We start from the raw sequence: 18,698 nt of genomic DNA on the forward strand, positions 1-18,698 counted from the left end.
CATACAAAGTCTGGTCTGGATAATGGGTGGTCTCCCGTCTGGAGGGGTTTCATTAGTAGTGTTTTGCATTGTGTGGTTTAGAGCTTTCAATATGTTGCGATTAGAGTTGAGCGAAACGAGTCGAAAAAATTCAAAAGTTGCCGACTTTTGGCAAAGTCGGGTTTCATGAAACGAAACCCGACCCTAGGATGAGGTCGGCCACGAGGTCGGCGACTTACGCGCCAAAGTCGCGTTTCAAAAGTTTGTTTTGCGCTCTTTTTCAGCCAATCAGGATCCACGGACACTGTGGGCAACGTGATGACATAGGCACGGGTCACCACCATCTTTCAGAAGGGCATGCAAGTGATTGGCTTGCTTTGGTGGGCGTCACAGGGGGTATAAAAGGGCGTGCACGCCGACCGCCATCTTACTTCTGCCGATCTTAGTATAGGGAGAGGTTGCTGCTGATTCTGTAGGGAGAGCGTTAGGCAGGGAAGAAGACAAAAAAACTGCTTCTGCTGCTAGCGATTTGGCCTGCACAACACACCAGTCACTGTGTGTGCAGTGCAAGGGGAGGCTATATAGTGGTGTATCAGTGGTGTTGGTTGTTGGGCTGCCTTCTAAGGCTTCCTGACATTCCTGCATTGCTGTTTACCCACTGCTCCGCAAACTGCTTTTTTAAAAGCAATCCCAATTTTTTTTTTGTCCTGCTGAGAAGACAAAAAAACTGCTTCTGCTGCTAGCAATTTGGCCTGCACAACACACCAGTCACTGTGTGTGCAGTGCAAGGGGAGGCTATATAGTGGTGTATCAGTGGTGTTGGTTGTTGGGCTGCCTTCTAAGGCTTCCTGACATTCCTGCATTGCTGTTTACCCACTGCTCCGCAAACTGCTTTTTTAAAAGCAATCCAATCTCCCTTATCCTCTAGTCACTTTTGTCACAGCTGTGCCATCGAGCCTGTCACATAGCGCTCAGATATTCATTGGGCCTCACACAATCCAAAAGTGTCCAGTGTCCAAAAGTGTGTGCAGAGATTCAAAATCTCCCTTATCCTCTAGTCACTTTGGTCACAGCTGTGCCATCGAGCCTGTCACATAGCGCTCAGATATCAGTGGGCCTCACACAATCCAAAAGTGTCCATCCAGTGTCCAAAAGTGTGTGCAGAGATTCAAAATCTCCCTTATCCTCTAGTCACTTTGGTCACAGCTGTGCCATCGAGCCTGTCACATAGCGCTCAGATATCAATGGGCCTCACACAATCCAAAAGTGTCCATCCAGTGTCCAAAAGTGTGTGCAGAGATTCAAAATCTCCCTTATCCTCTAGTCACTTTGGTCACAGCTGTGCCATCGAGCCTGTCACATAGCGCTCAGATATCAGTGGGCCTCACACAATCCAAAAGTGTCCATCCAGTGTCCAAAAGTGTGTGCAGAGATTCAAAATCTCCCTTATCCTCTAGTCACTTTGGTCACAGCTGTGCCATCGAGCCTGTCACATAGCGCTCAGATATCAGTGGGCCTCACACAATCCAAAAGTGTCCATCCAGTGTCCAAAAGTGTGTGCAAAAGATTCAAAATCTCCCTTATCCTCTAGTCACTTTGGTCACAGCTGTGCCATCGAGCCTGTCACATAGCGCTCAGATATCAGTGGGCCTCACACAATCCAAAAGTGTCCATCCAGTGTCCAAAAGTGTGTGCAGAGATTCAAAATCCCCCTTATCCTCTAGTCACTTTTGTCACAGCTGTGCCATCGAGCCTGTCACATAGCGCTCAGATATTCATTGGGCCTCACACAATCCAAAAGTGTCCAGTGTCCAAAAGTGTGTGCAGAGATTCAAAATCTCCCTTATCCTCTAGTCACTTTGGTCACAGCTGTGCCATCGAGCCTGTCACATAGCGCTCAGATATCAGTGGGCCTCACACAATCCAAAAGTGTACATCCAGTGTCCAAAAGTGTGTGCAGAGATTCAAAATCTCCCTTATCCTCTAGTCACTTTGGTCACAGCTGTGCCATCGAGCCTGTCACATAGCGCTCAGATATCAGTGGGCCTCACACAATCCAAAAGTGTCCATCCAGTGTCCAAAAGTGTGTGCAGAGATTCAAAATCTCCCTTATCCTCTAGTCACTTTTGTCACAGCTGTGCCATCGAGCCTGTCACATAGTGCTCAGATATTCATTGGGCCTCACACAATCCAAAAGTGTCCAGTGTCCAAAAGTGTGTGCAGAGATTCAAAATCTCCCTTATCCTCTAGTCACTTTGGTCACAGCTGTGCCATCGAGCCTGTCACATAGCGCTCAGATATCAGTGGGCCTCACACAATCCAAAAGTGTCCATCCAGTGTCCAAAAGTGTGTGCAGAGATTCAAAATCTCTCTTATCCTCTAGTCACTTTGGTCACAGCTGTGCCATCGAGCCTGTCACATAGCGCTCAGATATCAGTGGGCCTCACACAATCCAAAAGTGTCCATCCAGTGTCCAAAAGTGTGTGCAGAGATTCAAAATCTCCCTTATCCTCTAGTCACTTTTGTCACAGCTGTGCCATCGAGCCTGTCACATAGCGCTCAGATATTCATTGGGCCTCACACAATCCAAAAGTGTCCAGTGTCCAAAAGTGTGTGCAGAGATTCAAAATCTCCCTTATCCTCTAGTCACATTGGTCACAGCTGTGCCATCGAGCCTGTCACATAGCGCTCAGATATCAGTGGGCTTCACACAATCCAAAAGTGTCCAGTGTCCACAAGTGTCTGCAGAAATTCAAAATCTCCCCTGTCCTATAGACACCTTGTACCTTGTTTTACATTACTATATAGTTTGTTGGATTTTGTCTACATTTCTACCAAAAATGAGGAAGGCTGGTGGAAGAGGCCGTGGAAATGGGCGGGGGTTGGCAGCTGGTAATGATGGTGTTGGTGGTGGATCTGATGGTAGTGGCAAGAGCAAAATAGGACCGAATGCAGGAGGTGCTGACCCTGCGTCATCGTCCGGCTACATAAGGCCTCGAACGCTTAGTCTTCTAGGAGTTGGCAAACCGCTTTTAAAGCCAGAGCATCAGGAAAAAGTTTTGTCTTACATTGCTGACTCAGCCTCCAGCTCTATCGCCTCCTCTTCTTCAGTTGTAAAAAGTAAAAGCACTGAGTCGTCATTGGAGGCTCATGTTCATGAACCACACCTTTCCTTGTGTCCTTCACCCCAACCAAGATTGAAGGATGACGCAGGCCATACTACTGATTACTCCATGGAGCTGTTTTCACATACCATGCCTGGATTATCAAGTGAAATGGTGAATTACCCAGGCCAAGATGAATCTGACATGGAGTGCACTGATGCACAGCCGCTGATGGATGATTCTGCTGGTACATTCACTCAGAGCACTACATTGTCCTCGCAGTGTACAGAGCCAGATTCTGACCCTGATGAGACTCAGGTGCCCCTTCCCGCACACTATACCACCATACACGGTGACACAGAGGAAGGTGCACATTACATAGAAGAGGAGGTGATGGATGACCCAGTTGTTGACCCAGATTGGCATCCATTGGGGGAAGAGGGTGCTGCTTCCAATAGCTCAGATGAGGAGCATCCACAGCAGACATCGACATCGCAACAGCTGTTATCTGGCAGGCCCGGAGCACTCCAAAGACAGGTTCCAAACATCAAAAGAGTTGCTGGACAGCTTGTCCAGAGGGTCAAAAGATCACAGCGTGCTAGGCCGCAAAATGTCTGCCAAAGTAGGAAGAGTGCAGTGTGGCACTTTTTTGAACAAAATCCTCATGATCAGGCCAAGGTTATCTGTAAGAAGTGCGCAAAGACCTTTAGCCGAGGGAAAAATCTGAAAAATTTGAATACCAGTTGCATGCTTAGACATTTAACCAGCATGCACTTGCAAGCGTGGACACAACACCAAACCTCAAGTGCCACATGTGCAACTGATCACAACGAAGGTAGTCAGCAACGCTACATTGTTTCCCCCACTGTAAGCCCACCGGTTAGCACAGCAGCAAATGTTGAGGTGTCGTTGCAAAACCACAGCAGTCAGGGAATCCCACTGTTATATCAACGAAAGACTGATTCTAGGCCATCAGAAAGAACACCAACTCCATCACCATCATCAACCCTCTCTCAGTCCGCCCTGTCCACCGCTACTTCCACCATATGCAGCTCTCAAGTCCAGCTCACCCTCCCAGACACTATGAGTAGGTCAAGAAAGTACTCAGTCTCTCATCCGCGTACACTGGGTTTGAACGCCCACATTGCCAAACTAATCTCGTTTGAGATGATGCCCTTTCGGTTGGTGGAAAGCACAGCTTTCCGCGAACTCATGGCCTATGCAGTACCACGCTATGACCTACCCAGTCGCCACTTCTTCTCTCGCAAAGCCATCCCAGCCCTCCACCATCATGTGAAAGACCGCATTGTCCATGCACTCAAGCAGTCAGTGAGCGGAAAGGTGCACCTCACAACTGATGCATGGTCCAGTCGGCATGGCCAGGGCCGTTACGTGTCCATCACTGCGCACTGGGTTAATGTGGTGGATGCAGGGTCCACAGGGGACAGCGGTGGTGGGACAGTGCTGCCTAGCCCACGGTATAGGAAACAGTTGGCTGTAGGCGTTCGACCCTCCTCCTCCTCCTCCTCCTCCAGAAGCGAAAGCTCGTCCACAGAGCGCAGTCGTACGAGCACTCCATCTGCAGCTGCCACTGTTGCACACGATGTGTCCCCCTATCGAGCAGCTAGTGGAAAGCGTCAGCAGGCTGTGTTGCAGCTGATGTGTTTGGGCGACAGACACACCGCCGAGGTGCTGGCCGAGTACTTGAAGCGACAAACTGAGTCATGGCTGGGCAGTGTACATCTTGAGGCAGGCAAGGTAGTTAGTGATAACGGCCGTAATTTTGTGGCAGCCATAGCCCTTTCAAAACTCAGCCACATACCTTGCTTGGCTCACACCTTGAACCTGGTGGTGCAGTGCTTCCTCAAAAATTATCCGGAGTTAACAGCCCTGCTCCAGAAGGTGCGAAGACTGTGCGCGCACATCCGCCGGTCGCCTGTACACTCCGTTCGTATGCAGAAGCTGCAGCGATTGCTCCACCTTCCCAACCACCGCCTCATTATCGACATTGCAACAAGGTGGAACTCCACCCTGCACATGGTGGAGCGGCTGTGCGAGCAGAGGCAGGCCATAATGCATTTGTGGGAGGATACACGGCCAGGCACTTTGAGAGCAGACATGGAGTTGACAGGTGTGCAGTGGTCGAAGCTGAAAGACCTTTGTAAAGTCCTTCAGTGTTTTGAGGAATGCACACGGCTGGTAAGCGCAGACGACGCCATCCTAAGCATGAGCATCCCACTTATGCGTCTGCTCATGCAAACTTTGACGCACCTTAAGGAGCAGGTGTCTGCAGCCAATGTTGATGAGGAGGAAGAGGAGGAGGGAATCCTTGATGACATTCAGCCATTGTCTGCTCAGGGACCTCTCCTGGACGAGGTGGAGGAAGAAGAGGAGGAGGAGGATGATGATGGGGATGATTACTTAGGGGAGGAGGATGCATCTCGTGGGGCAAGTGAAAATGTTGGCGTGGCAAGGTCTGGTACAGGGTTTGTGCGTGACTGGAGGGATGTGGATTTGCCAGAAAGTGCTCCTCCACCCAGCACTCGCAGTGCATCATTGACACCGGGAACATTGGCCCACATGTCAGATTATGCCTTGCGGATCCTAAAAAGGGACCCCCGCATTGCCAAAATGATGAACGATGACGACTACTGGTTGGCCAGCATCCTGGATCCACGCTATAAAGGCAAATTACAAAACATCATGCCACAGGAGAACCTTGACCTAATATTGGCTAATAAACAAGCAACTCTGGTAAATCGGTTGCTTGAGGCATTCCCAGCACACAGCAGCGGTGATGGTTCTCACACGAGCCGTACGGGCCGGGGGCAGCTTGGCAGAGGTGTTCGTGGTGCACACAGCAGAAGTGGCGTTGGAGACAGGGGTTTCATGACAATGTTGTGGACTGATTTTTCAAATACCTCTCACACAACTGGTAATACTGCATCGATGGAAAGTGACAGGAGACAGCAGTTGTCAACTATGGTTACAAACTACTTTTCCTCCCATATCGATGTTCTCCCACACAGGTCATTCCCCTTTGACTATTGGGCCGCTAAACTGGACACCTGGCCTGAATTGGCCCAATATGCCTTACAGGAGCTCGCTTGCCCAGCTGCAAGTGTGCTATCGGAAAGAGTCTTCAGTGCAGCTGGATCAATCCTGACAGAAAAAAGGACCCGTCTGTCAACCCAAAATGTGGATGATCTAACCTTCATTAAAATGAACCACGCATGGGTTTCCAAGGATTTTGTCCAACCTTCCCCTGATGACACATAGGGTGACAGAAAAATGGCTTGCTTTGGTCCACCTCTTCCTGGTACTTCACCTATTTCGCCTTTTGCATCAGCTGAATGTCCAACATCAACATATGCCACTTTCTAAAACTCCCTAACTGTGCTGCCTCCCCCCCCATGGCCGGGGTCACCACCTAGCGCACGACACCGTGCGAGTGCCGTTGCCCTGGACAGGTGGGTAGGCCGACTCTTGGGCGCGGGCACTGGCACAGGGTCCCTCATAGTGCAATCAAGTGTCTCTGACGGTGGTGGTGCACACCCGCCGTCAGACACACCGCTGTACTATGAGGGGCCCAGTGCCAGTACCGACGCCCACGAGTGGGCCCCCCTTGCTTGGGCAGGGCCCCAGCATTTGCAATCTTTACCTCTCCCTGCTCCTCCGCTGTGTAATCTGGGCCGTCAAATCCATACTGTGCCTGACACCGTCTGAGCCTGCCTCCTGATGTATAGACATATATTTTGAATGTGTACGCTATCCATACATGTTATCCGGGGATACGGTACCCTTTCTAACCTTTGTGCAATCACGTGCAATCCATACTGGGCCTAACACCGTCTGAGCCTGCCTCCTGAGACATATATTTTGAATGTGTACGCTATCCATACATGTTATCCGGGGATACGGTACCCTTTCTAACCTTTGTGCAATCACGTGCAATCCATACTGGGCCTAACACCGTCTGAGCCTGCCTCCTGAGACATATATTTTGAATGTGTACGCTATCCATACATGTTATCCGGGGATACGGTACCCTTTCTAACCTTTGTGCAATCACGTGCAATCCATACTGGGCCTAACACCGTCTGAGCCTGCCTCCTGAGACATATATTTTGAATGTGTACGCTATCCATACATGTTATCCGGGGATACGGTACCCTTTCTAACCTTTGTGCAATCACGTGCAATCCATACTGGGCCTAACACCGTCTGAGCCTGCCTCCTGAGACATATATTTTGAATGTGTACGCTATCCATACATGTTATCTGGGGATACGGTACCCTTTCTAACCTTTGTGCAATCACGTGCAATCCATACTGGGCCTAACACCGTCTGAGCCTGCCTCCTGAGACATATATTTTGAATGTGTACGCTATCCATACATGTTATCCGGGGATACGGTACCCTTTCCAACCTTTGTGCAATCACGTGCAATCCATACTGGGCCTAACACCGTCTGAGCCTGCCTCCTGAGACATATATTTTGAATGTGTACGCTATCCATACATGTTATCTGGGGATACGGTACCCTTTCTAACCTTTGTGCAATCACGTGCAATCCATACTGGGCCTAACACTGTCTGAGCCTGCCTCCTGAGACATATATTTTGAATGTGTACGCTATCCATACATGCTATCTGGGGATACGGTACCCTTTCTAACCTTTGTGCAATCACGTGCAATCCATACTGGGCCTAACACCATCTGAGCCTGCCTCCTGAGACATATATTTTGAATGTGTACGCTTTCCATACATGTTATCCGGGGATACGGTACCCTTTCTAACCTTTGTGCAATCACGTGCAATCCATACTGGGCCTAACACCATCTGAGCCTGCCTCCTGAGACATATATTTTGAATGTGTACGCTATCCATACATGTTATCTGGGGATACGGTACCCTTTCTAACCTTTGTGCAATCACGTGCAATCCATACTGGGCCTAACACTGTCTGAGCCTGCCTCCTGAGACATATATTTTGAATGTGTACGCTATCCATACATGTTATCCGGGGATACGGTACCCTTTCTAACCTTTGTGCAATCACGTGCAATCCATACTGGGCCTAACACCGTCTGAGCCTGCCTCCTGAGACATATATTTTGAATGTGTACGCTATCCATACATGTTATCCGGGGATACGGTACCCTTTCTAACCTTTGTGCAATCACGTGCAATCCATACTGGGCCTAACACCGTCTGAGCCTGCCTCCTGAGACATATATTTTGAATGTGTACGCTATCCATACATGTTATCCGGGGATACGGTACCCTTTCTAACCTTTGTGCAATCACGTGCAATCCATACTGGGCCTAACACCGTCTGAGCCTGCCTCCTGAGACATATATTTTGAATGTGTACGCTATCCATACATGTTATCCGGGGATACGGTACCCTTTCTAACCTTTGTGCAATCACGTGCAATCCATACTGGGCCTAACACCGTCTGAGCCTGCCTCCTGAGACATATATTTTGAATGTGTACGCTATCCATACATGTTATCTGGGGATACGGTACCCTTTCCAACCTTTGTGCAATCACGTGCAATCCATACTGGGCCTAACACCGTCTGAGAATGATAGATGGGGCCCACCATACACTGGAACATTCCAAAGGTGGACATCAGACACTGGAGCAGCATTTACAGGGCCCATTATACACTAGAGCATTAGAAATGGGGCCCATTATGTTTGGAGCATTATTTGGGCCCATAAGACAGTGGAGCTTCATCCATGGGGACCAACATATACTGTAGCATTATGTGGAGCTCATCATATACTGTTTCAAACATTATATGGGACCAATGATTCTGTATGGAGAAATAGATGGGCCTCGTCATGAGATGTAAAAAGTGAGGTATTTTTCATTGTACTATACCGCTATTTCTCTGCCGTATCGGAGCATGATGAGTTGTGGTATGTGTTAAAGGGGCGCTCTTTCGCCCAGGGCACATGAAGACCTGGAGCCAGCCCTCCCCCCCCACAGTCTGTAGCCAAATAACCCCCATTTTTCAGTGCGTAACTTGTATTATGAAGTTAATTAAGGTTGACAAGCTTAAGTAAGAAGAATTGATGCTTTTGGCATTCAAATGGGCACTGTTGGTGTGTTTCCTGTCCTCCTCTCACTGCCGACTTTTATTCCCCATTGACTTACATTGGGTTTCGTGTTTCGGGACGACCCCGACTTTTCCCTATAATCGGACGATCTTGCTCGACCCGACTTTTGGAAAAGTCGGGTTTCACGAAACGAAACGCGACCCTAAAAAACCAAAAGTCGCTCAACTCTAGTTGCGATTACTAATAAGCAATTTCCGGGAGAGGTTTCGCCCCTTCTAATTAGGTGTCTTGTAGGGTCTTCGCCGGTTTCGTATATTTGGGCACACGTGCTCACGCACCGAACAATGGCCACATTTCGCCCATTTCCGAGCGCGGCTAATCATTACGACTCTTCGTTTTCGTTGGCACGGGACCAATAATGAACCCTTACGCCATTCCATTATTTCGCTGCGGCTTCAGCAGACGATTGTGCTTTCGGTGTATTATTTTCTTGCAAATTGCTTTGCATTCGGCCATGTCAGGGAATCAGAACTCCTATAAAGGACACCGTACGGCGAGAGACACTTCAGAAATAAATGAGGAGCTGAAGATGGAGGCAGGGCCGGCGTTATGGGCAGGCAGACCAGGCAGCTGCCTAGGGCCCCCGCTCCTCCAGGGGCCCCCAGCCAGCGGCACATCACACAGCCACTATAGGGCCCCTGTGAGGCAGGAGGGCCCGCCTGCCCCCAGCGCCGACTCCCGCCGCCGCACTGAAGGAGGCAGTGATGGGGCAGAGAGCGTCAGCTGACGCTCCCTCTCCCATCATTCCCCGCTCTGCCTCTGACACAGCGGGGGCACAATGACGTCATTGCGCTCTCACTGTGTGCAGGAGGAGACAGGAGCAGCCAGCAGCGCGGGCATGAGGAGAAGGTGAGGAGTGTTGTTTTTTTTTAAATCAGTGCGAGTACTAGACTGTGGGGCCACTTTGGGGGGACTATATACCATGCTGGGGGGGTGCTATATACCATGCTGGGGGGCTATATACCATGCTGGGAGGGCCATATACCATGCTGGGCTGTATTATACCATGCTGGGGGGACTATATGTATACCATGCTCGGCTGTATCATACCATGCTGGGGGGCTATATACCATGCTGGGCTGTATTATACCATGCTGGGGGGACTATATATATACCATGCTCGGCTGTATCATACCATGCTGGGGGGCTATATACCATGCTGGGCTGTATTATACCATGCTGGGGGGGGGGCTATATACCATGCTGGGCTGTATTACACCATTCTGGGGGGACTATATACCATGCTCGGCTGTATCATACCATGCTCGGCTGTATTATACCATGCTGGGGGGGCTATATACCATACTGGGCTGTATTATACCAGGCTGGGGGGGGCTATATACAATGCTGGTCTATATTATACCATGCTGGGCTGTATTATACCATTCTGGGGGGCTATATACCATGCAGGGCTGTATTATACCATTCTGGGGGGGCTATATACCATGCAGGGCTGTATTATACCATGCTGGGCGGTATTATACCGTCCTGGGCTGTATTATACCATTTTGGGGGGGCTATATACCATGCTGGGCTGTATTATACCATTCTGTGGGGGGATATATACCATGCTAGGCTGTATTATACCATGCTGGCCTGTATTACACCATTCTGGGGGGTGCTATATACTGTGCTGGGCTGTATCAAACCATGTTGGGGGGCTATATGCCATGCTGGGCTGTATTATACCGTGCTGGGCTGTATCATACCGTGCTGGGGGGCTATATACCATGCTGGCCTGTATTACACCATTCTGGGGGGTGCTATATACCGTGCTGGGCTGTATCATACCATGCTGGGGGGCTATATGCCATGCCGGGCTGTATTATACCGTGCTGGGCTGTATCATACCGTGCTGAGGGGCTATATACCATGCTGGGCTGTATTATACCATTTTGGGGGGGCTATATACCTTGCTGGGCTGTATTATACCATGCTGGGCTGTATAATACCATTCTGGGGGGGCTATATACCATGCTGGGCTGTATTATACCATTTTGGGGGGGCTATATACCATGCAGGGCTGTATTATACCATACTGGGCTGTATTATTCCATTCTGGGGTGCTATATACCATGCTGGGCTGTATTATACCATTCTGGGGGGGCTATATACCATGCTGGGCTGTATTATACCATTCTGGGGGGGCTATATACCATGCTGGGCTGTATTATACCATTCTGGGGGGGCTATATACCACGCTGGGCTGTATTATACCATTCTGGGGGGGGGCTATATTCCATGCTGGCCTGTATTACACCATTCTGGGGGGGGCTATATACAGTACCATGCTGGGCTGTATTATACCATACTGGGCTGCATTATTCCATTCTGGGGGGCTATATATCATGCTGGGCTGTATTATACCATGCTGGGGGGATATATACCATGCTGGGCTGTATTATACCATACTGGGCTGTATTATTCCATTCTGGGGTGCTATATACCATGCTGGGCTGTATTATACCATGCTGGCCTGTATTACACCATTCTGGGGGGGGGGCTATATACAGTACCATGCTGGGCTGTATTATACCATACTGGGCTGTATTATTCCATTCTGGGGTGCTATATATCATGCTGGGCTGTATTATACCATGCTGGGGGGATATATACCATGCTGGGCTGTATTATACCATACTGGGCTGTATTATTCCATTCTGGGGTGCTATATACCATGCTGGGCTGTATTATACCATGCTGGGCTGTATTATACCATGCTGGGCGGGCTATATTATACAATGCTGGGCTGTATTATACAGCCCAGCATGGTATACAGCCTGTATACCATGGTGGGCTGTATACCATGGTGGGCTGGGCTGTATACTATGCGGTGTGTTATATACCATGTAGGGTACATTTTACACTATATTCTATAGGGGGAGGCTGTGTTAAATAATGTGAAGGGCTACATTATATTCTATGGGGAGGTGGGCTGTATTATATTCTATGGGGGACGCTGTATTATAGTTATTATATGAGGAGGGCTACATTGTATTCTATGGAGGGGCTACATTATACTATATAAGGGGCTTCATTATATCCCATGAGGGGGTTGCCATATATTCTATGGAGGGGCTGCATTATACTATATGGGGGGTGGGACTGCATTATATACTATGGGGAGTTACATTATATTCTGTGGAGTGGCTGCATTATATTCTATGGGGGTTACATTATATTGTATGGCGGGGCTGCATAATACTCTGTGGGGTGGCTGCATTATACTATATGTGGGCTGCATTATGCTGTATCGAGGACTATGGGGAATACATTATATGAAGAACTATGGGGTGCATTATGCTATGGGAAGTGATTTGTACTACATGGGTGACTATGGCGGTGCATTATACTATATGGAGTGTATTATACGGAGGACTGAGCAGTGTATTTTAATATATGGAGGGCTATGAGGAGTGTAGTATACTATATGGAGGACTGAGCAGTGTATTTTAATATATGGAGAGCTATAAGGAGTGTATTATACTATATGGAGGACTTTGGGGCAGATTATATTATATGGAGGACTATGGGGTGTAAACTGTAGATGTCCTGCTGATAACATGATACTGTATGGTGATCTGTTAGGGTGGTTTCACATTAACGTTGCAGGCCGCTAAGCCCCCCGCTCTCTGCCGCACCTCCTTCGGTAGCTCCGCCTACGGGCGCATGACGCTTTAGCACTGGGGACGCACACGGCTGCCGCTAAGCCCCGCCACCTGCCGCGCCTCCTCTGGTAGCTCCGCCTATGTGCGCATGACGCTGCATGCGTCCTGCATCCCCTATCTTTAGCACTGGGGACGCAGGCTGTGCGCAGGTATGTGTTTGGTGGTGCATGCGTCCCTTTGACGGTGCGCCGAGCGCACCAAATTGCAACAGGTTGCGTTTGGCGCTGGTCGGCGCACCATCAAAAGGACGCATGCGCCGCCAAACGCATATCTGCGCACCCAGTGCTAAAGATAGGGGACGCAGGACGCATGCAGCGTCATGCGCCCGTAGGCGGCGCTACCGGAGGAGGCGCGGCAGGTGGCGGGGCTTAGCGGCGGCCGTGTGCAGGCCGATGCTGCGGCCTGAAACGCTAATGTGAAACCACCCTTAGGGTGTGTGCACACGTTGCGGATTAGTCTGCGGCTTTTTCTGCAGAGAATCCATATCTCTTGGCAGAAACTGCAGGGTAAAACACATGCATTTTTTCTGCAGATTCCTAGCATGTGTACAGCGGATTTGATGCAGGTTCTAGTGCGGTTTGGCAGTGCGGATGAGAGAGAGATTGATTTGAATGTCCCGGAACATACACTGCAGCTGCGGTCCCGCAAAAAAGACGTAACATGCTGCGGAAAATAAACCGCAGCAAATCGGCGCGGAATTTTCCGCAGCATGTGCACGGCGGATTTGGTTTTCCATAGGTTTACATTGTACTGTAAACTGCATGGAAACTGCGGCATAACCGCAGCAAAAACCGCAACGTGTGCACACACCCTTAGGCTGTGTGCACACGCTGCGGATTATGTGCGGATTCATCCGCGCGGATTTTGTAAAATCCGCAGGTGAAACCGCAGGTCAAAAGACCTGCGGTTTTACCTGCGGATTGCTCTGCGGTTTTTCATCTCCTCAATGGAGGAGATGGCAAACCGCAGGAGAATCCGCAGAAAGAATTGACAAGTCAATTCTTTCTGCGGATTGAAAACCGCAGATAATCCGCGCGGAAAATTCCGCACCGTCTGCACTGCGGTTTTTGATTCCCATAGGGAATCATGGTACTGTACACCGCAGCAAAAACTGCTGCGGGTCCGCAGCGGCCAAAACCGCTGCGGAACCACAGCAAAATCCGCAGCGTGTGCACACAGCCTTTGTGATCGTTCTGTTCCCATCATTCTTTCTCAGATGGTGGAAAGAGGCCGGGAAACAAGCATTGAAGAACTTCAATTTTGACGATCATTTAGCGGCCCGAACTCAGTGCATGTAAATACAATCGAAATGCTTCCGTGTGATGTGCAGTATGTTAGCATTTGGGGCCCCATTTTAAACTTTGCCTAGGGCCCCACTTTACCTAAAACCGGCCCTGGATGGAGGTGACAGCGACATTCTCATTGCTTTCCTTACTGCGGCAGCACAGAGGGAAGGAGGACCTGTCAGGGTGCTGGGGAGAATGGGGGAGAGGCTGGCACCCTCCTGGCGAGGTGGGGGAGGAGGAGAGGCCACCATGGGGTCACTAGCAGAGCTGGGGGAGGCTCCCTGGCTGCCGGACTGACAGGAGAGGGTCGTGTTACCATTGCCTGCTGTGTATGAGGTAAAACACGCAGCTCTGCGCTCCGGTACCGCGGCGGCACGGTGCCCTCAGCCCGGGCACTCCCCGCACACGGCTCTAGGGGTAAAGTTTCTCCTGTGCCTGGAGGAAGCGGCGGCGGAGGAGCACCGTGAGGAGAAGTTGTGTTTACTGTGAGGGGGAAGGGAGTGTGAGGGGGAGGAGGAGGCGGCGCCGGTGCAGGCACAGGGTGAGGGCACGCCACTGTCTCCCTGCCATTTGATCAGACTGGAGCTTTGAAGATCAGTGAGACGAACAGCCGGGCCTCCCCGGGACACTGCTGGGTCTATGGGATGTCGGGGATGTGCGCTGGATTTGCAGCTGGATGGGAAGCCTGCCTGTGGGGGCAAACGTAGCTGGATAGCAGGAGCTGCGCCGGGCATGGAGCAGTAGGCGGACTGGCAGCAGGGGCTACTCCATAGGTAAGTTGTGGGGTCCCCAGAGACACCTAGCGGGGTGTGGGCTGCCCTGTATATACTGTGCCCTGGGTGTGCAGCACGGACTATAGATATATATAGATAAAATACATGTATAAAGTCACTTGGGATTGCGCGGTATATACTGTACCCCAGGGGCTCCTATAGTCATATACCCTGGAGATTGCACTATATGTACAGTATGGACTGATAGAAACATCTATTGTGATATATACAGTATATATAATTAGTGTCACCGGACAATGAACTGTATATACTGTGCCCTGAGTGAACAGCACCAGCTCATATAGTCATAAATAGGGATATTCTATATGTATACTGTATATACTGTGCACTGGATGTGCAGCACGGGATCATATAGTCATATATGGGGATATATACATATCCAGGCACCAGAGATTACACTGGATTCATGGTGCACTATATCTACAGCATGGACTGATAAAAGATATCTATAGTGATAGATATTTATTATATATGGTCACAGGACAATGCACTGTATATACTGTGCACTGGATGTGCAGCATGGGCTCATATAGTCACATATAGGGACATCTGTATATACAGTGAATGGAGATTGCACTGGATGGATTGTGCTCTCTCTGTACAGCATGGACTGATATAGTAATATACAGTTATATAGTGACTGGAGATTGCCCTGCATGTATTGGGCGCTGTATGTGCCCATATAGATCTAAAGAATTGAGAGTCCTCAGTGGTTGATACCTTTTAATGGCTAACTGAAAAGATGGTAACAAATTGCAAGCTTTCCAGACTACTCAGGTCTCTTCATCAGGCTAGACTATCTACTGGCTAACACGTACAAAGATATATATCTTTCCTGTATCATATAGATCTATAGACAGAACGAGTGATCGGACCATGCAGTGTCCAGTGACAGACAAGCAGTCATCGCACTGTGTGTGCGGCATATGCATGAAGATAACGAGATCCTATAGTGCCAGTGTGTTGTAGACATCTCCAGATGCACTATGTGCTAGGCACTGCCATATAAAGATCGAAGTATATGTGCTAGGCAGTGCCGTGTACTAGGTCTAGCCAGTTAATTCTTGAGATTGCACTGTATCCACCAAGTATATGTGCTATGCACTGCCATATACAGTACGTGTCTACATGACCCATGTGTATGTACTAGGTGTAGCCATATAACTATGCAGAGATCGCACTATATGATCTATATGTATGTGCCCTGCCATGTACATCTCTGTATGCCCCATGTGTCTGTGCCCTGCCTTATACATCTCTGTATGCCCCATGTGTATGTGCCCTGCCATATACATCTCTATATGCCCCATGTGTATGTGCCCTGCCATATACATCTCTGTATGCCCCATGTGTATGTGCCCTGCCATATACATCTCTGTATGCCCCATGTGTATGTGCCCTGCCATATACATCTCTGTATGCCCCATGTGTCTGTGCCCTGCCGTATACATCTCTATGCCCTATGTGTATGTGCCCTGCCATGTACATATCTGTATGCCCCATGTGTATGTACCCTGCCATATACATCTCTGTATGCCCCATGTGTATGTGCCCTGCCATATACATATCTGTATGCCCCATGTGTATGTGCCCTGCCATATACATCTCTATTCCCCTTGTGTATGTGCCCTGCCGTATACATCTCTCTATTCCCCTTGTGTATGTGCCCTGCCGTATACATCTCTGTATGCCCAATGTATATGTGCCCTGCCATATACATCTCTGTATGCCCCATGTGTATGTGCCCTGCCATATACATCTCTGTATGCCCCTTGTGTCTGTGCCCTGCCATATACATCTTTGTATGCCCCATGTGTATGTGCCCTGCCATATACATATCTGTATGCCCCATGTGTATGTGCCCTGCCATATACATATCTGTATGCCCCATGTGTCTGTGCCCTGCCATATACATCTCTGTATGCCCCATGTGTATGTGCCCTGCCATATACATCTCTGTATGCCCCATGTGTCTGTGCCCTGCCATGTACACCTCTGTATGCCCAATGTATATGTGCCCTGCCATATACATCTCTGTATGACCCATGTGTATGTGCCCTGCCATATACATCTCTGTATGCCCCATGTGTCTGTGCCCTGCCATATACATCTCTGTATGTCCCATGTGTCTGTGCCCTGCCATATACATCCCTGTATGCCCAATGTATATGTGCCCTGCCATATACATCTCTGTATGCCCCATGTGTCTGTGCCCTGCCATATACATCTCTGTATGCCCCATGTGTATGTGCCCTGCCATATACATCTCTGTATGCCCCATCTGTATGTGCCCTGCCATGTACACGGCTCGCACCACTTTGGGCTAGCTCTGGTGGGTACACTGTCCTTCCTTCCTATGTGATGGCAGGATGAATAGGTCTCATGATGCAGTTGTATCTTCTGCTATTCGTGTCTGGTGTATTAAAAGCTCTGTGTATTCTGGGCTGTAACTTTGGAAGCCAGGAGAGATTTAGTGCCGGGGAGGGGGCTGCAGTCTCCCCCCAGTGCAATGGACTAGAGAGGCAGCTAGATTTCACTGTGGCTATAAATTATGCATGGGAACAAATAGGTGCTATCAGTGTGCAGTGCTGGAGCAGAGCACCCTGGGCTGCAGGCTCATGGCTTGGGCTTTGTCCATGGAAATACAGCAGCAACTTTTCTTTGTTGTGAGATGGGTCTGATGATAGAGCAGGTTTCTACTTGTTAGGAGGCAGGCTGCTGATTAGACCAGCATTATGGCTTTCTTGGTAGAATTGGAGAGCTGCTTTAGTGCAGTGCACCGCCTATTGATACCACACCTCAAGTATCAGCATCTGCGAGATCATGGCGTACAGGGAGATGTGGAACTACAAGTCTTAGTATAACTTGTTTACACATGTTACCTGGCTCTTGGGTAATACAGATGAATCTATATCTGTAAAGTATACGTGTCCCATTCACCAGAGCAGTATCCATCCACTCCTTGTTACATTGTGCCTTATTTATTTATTATTATTGTAGCTACTTTGCTCCTTGTTACATTGTGCCTTATTTATAATTACTGTAGCTACTTTGCTCCTTGTTACATTGTGACTTATTTATTATTACTGTAGCTACTTTGCTCCTTGTTACATTGTGCCTTATTTATTATTACTGTAGCTACTTTGCTCCTTGTTACATTGTGCCTTCCTTTGTTATTATTATTACTGTAGCTATTTTTGCTATCAGCCGTTGTCTCCATTTCTGGATAAAGTGTTACTTCGGTACAGTAATAAATAGAAGCTTATTTTCACTAGCCCAGGGCTAGGCATTCATGTGGTTAATGTAACCACACGCCTAATGAACATCCTGTGAGCCGCATTGGTTGATGACACAACCGGTAAACATTTACCTTTCGCCAAGGAAATTCGCGGAAAGATGGATGTGTCCTGTCATTCTTATCTAATTGCAAATTTCAAGCATCTAATTAAATCGGCTTCTGCTTTATACAAGGCATTGTGTGATTTGTCATATTTGGGCGCCCACCTATAGGTGACATATAATTAATTCAGTGCAGGTAGAAAATGGGAAGTAAAAATAGAAATGAATCAGCGGAAGAACCGTCTCTAATCATGACTGTTCCTCATTTGGTTCATTACGAAGGTCGTAGCCGCGGACCTACTACGCTCATCATTGTCCTTGTATTGCTTTGAGTTTTTCTCTGCAGCAACAGGTAATGGGCCCCAGGTTTGTCTGTTCAGCTGGGAGCCAGGC

General features: G+C 48.9%; 1 protein-coding gene and 1 long non-coding RNA gene across 8 annotated transcripts in view; one reads left to right on the plus strand and one right to left on the minus strand.

Annotated features, from left to right (window-relative positions):
* LOC141084053 (uncharacterized) overlaps positions 1-18,698 on the minus strand; it is a 180,445-nt gene that overhangs the window by 142,940 nt on the left and 18,807 nt on the right. The window lies entirely within an intron of this gene.
* SEMA6D (semaphorin 6D) overlaps positions 14,434-18,698 on the plus strand; it is a 94,983-nt gene continuing 90,718 nt past the window's right edge. For 2 of the 7 annotated variants that reach the window (XM_073568445.1, XM_073568446.1), the window contains exon 1: positions 14,657-14,945. The gene's annotated coding sequence lies outside the window, so the exon portion shown is untranslated. Of the gene's footprint in view, positions 14,509-14,656; positions 14,946-18,698 lie in introns of those variants that run through there. The other 5 variants (XM_073568444.1, XM_073568448.1, XM_073568449.1 and 2 more) reach the window with 3 other exon arrangements.

The sequence above is a fragment of the Dendrobates tinctorius genome, unplaced genomic scaffold, assembly GCF_039654945.1.
Source record: "Dendrobates tinctorius isolate UK_male_01 unplaced genomic scaffold, ASM3965494v1 ptg000022l, whole genome shotgun sequence".
In the NCBI taxonomy this organism is placed as follows: Eukaryota; Metazoa; Chordata; class Amphibia; order Anura; family Dendrobatidae; genus Dendrobates; species Dendrobates tinctorius.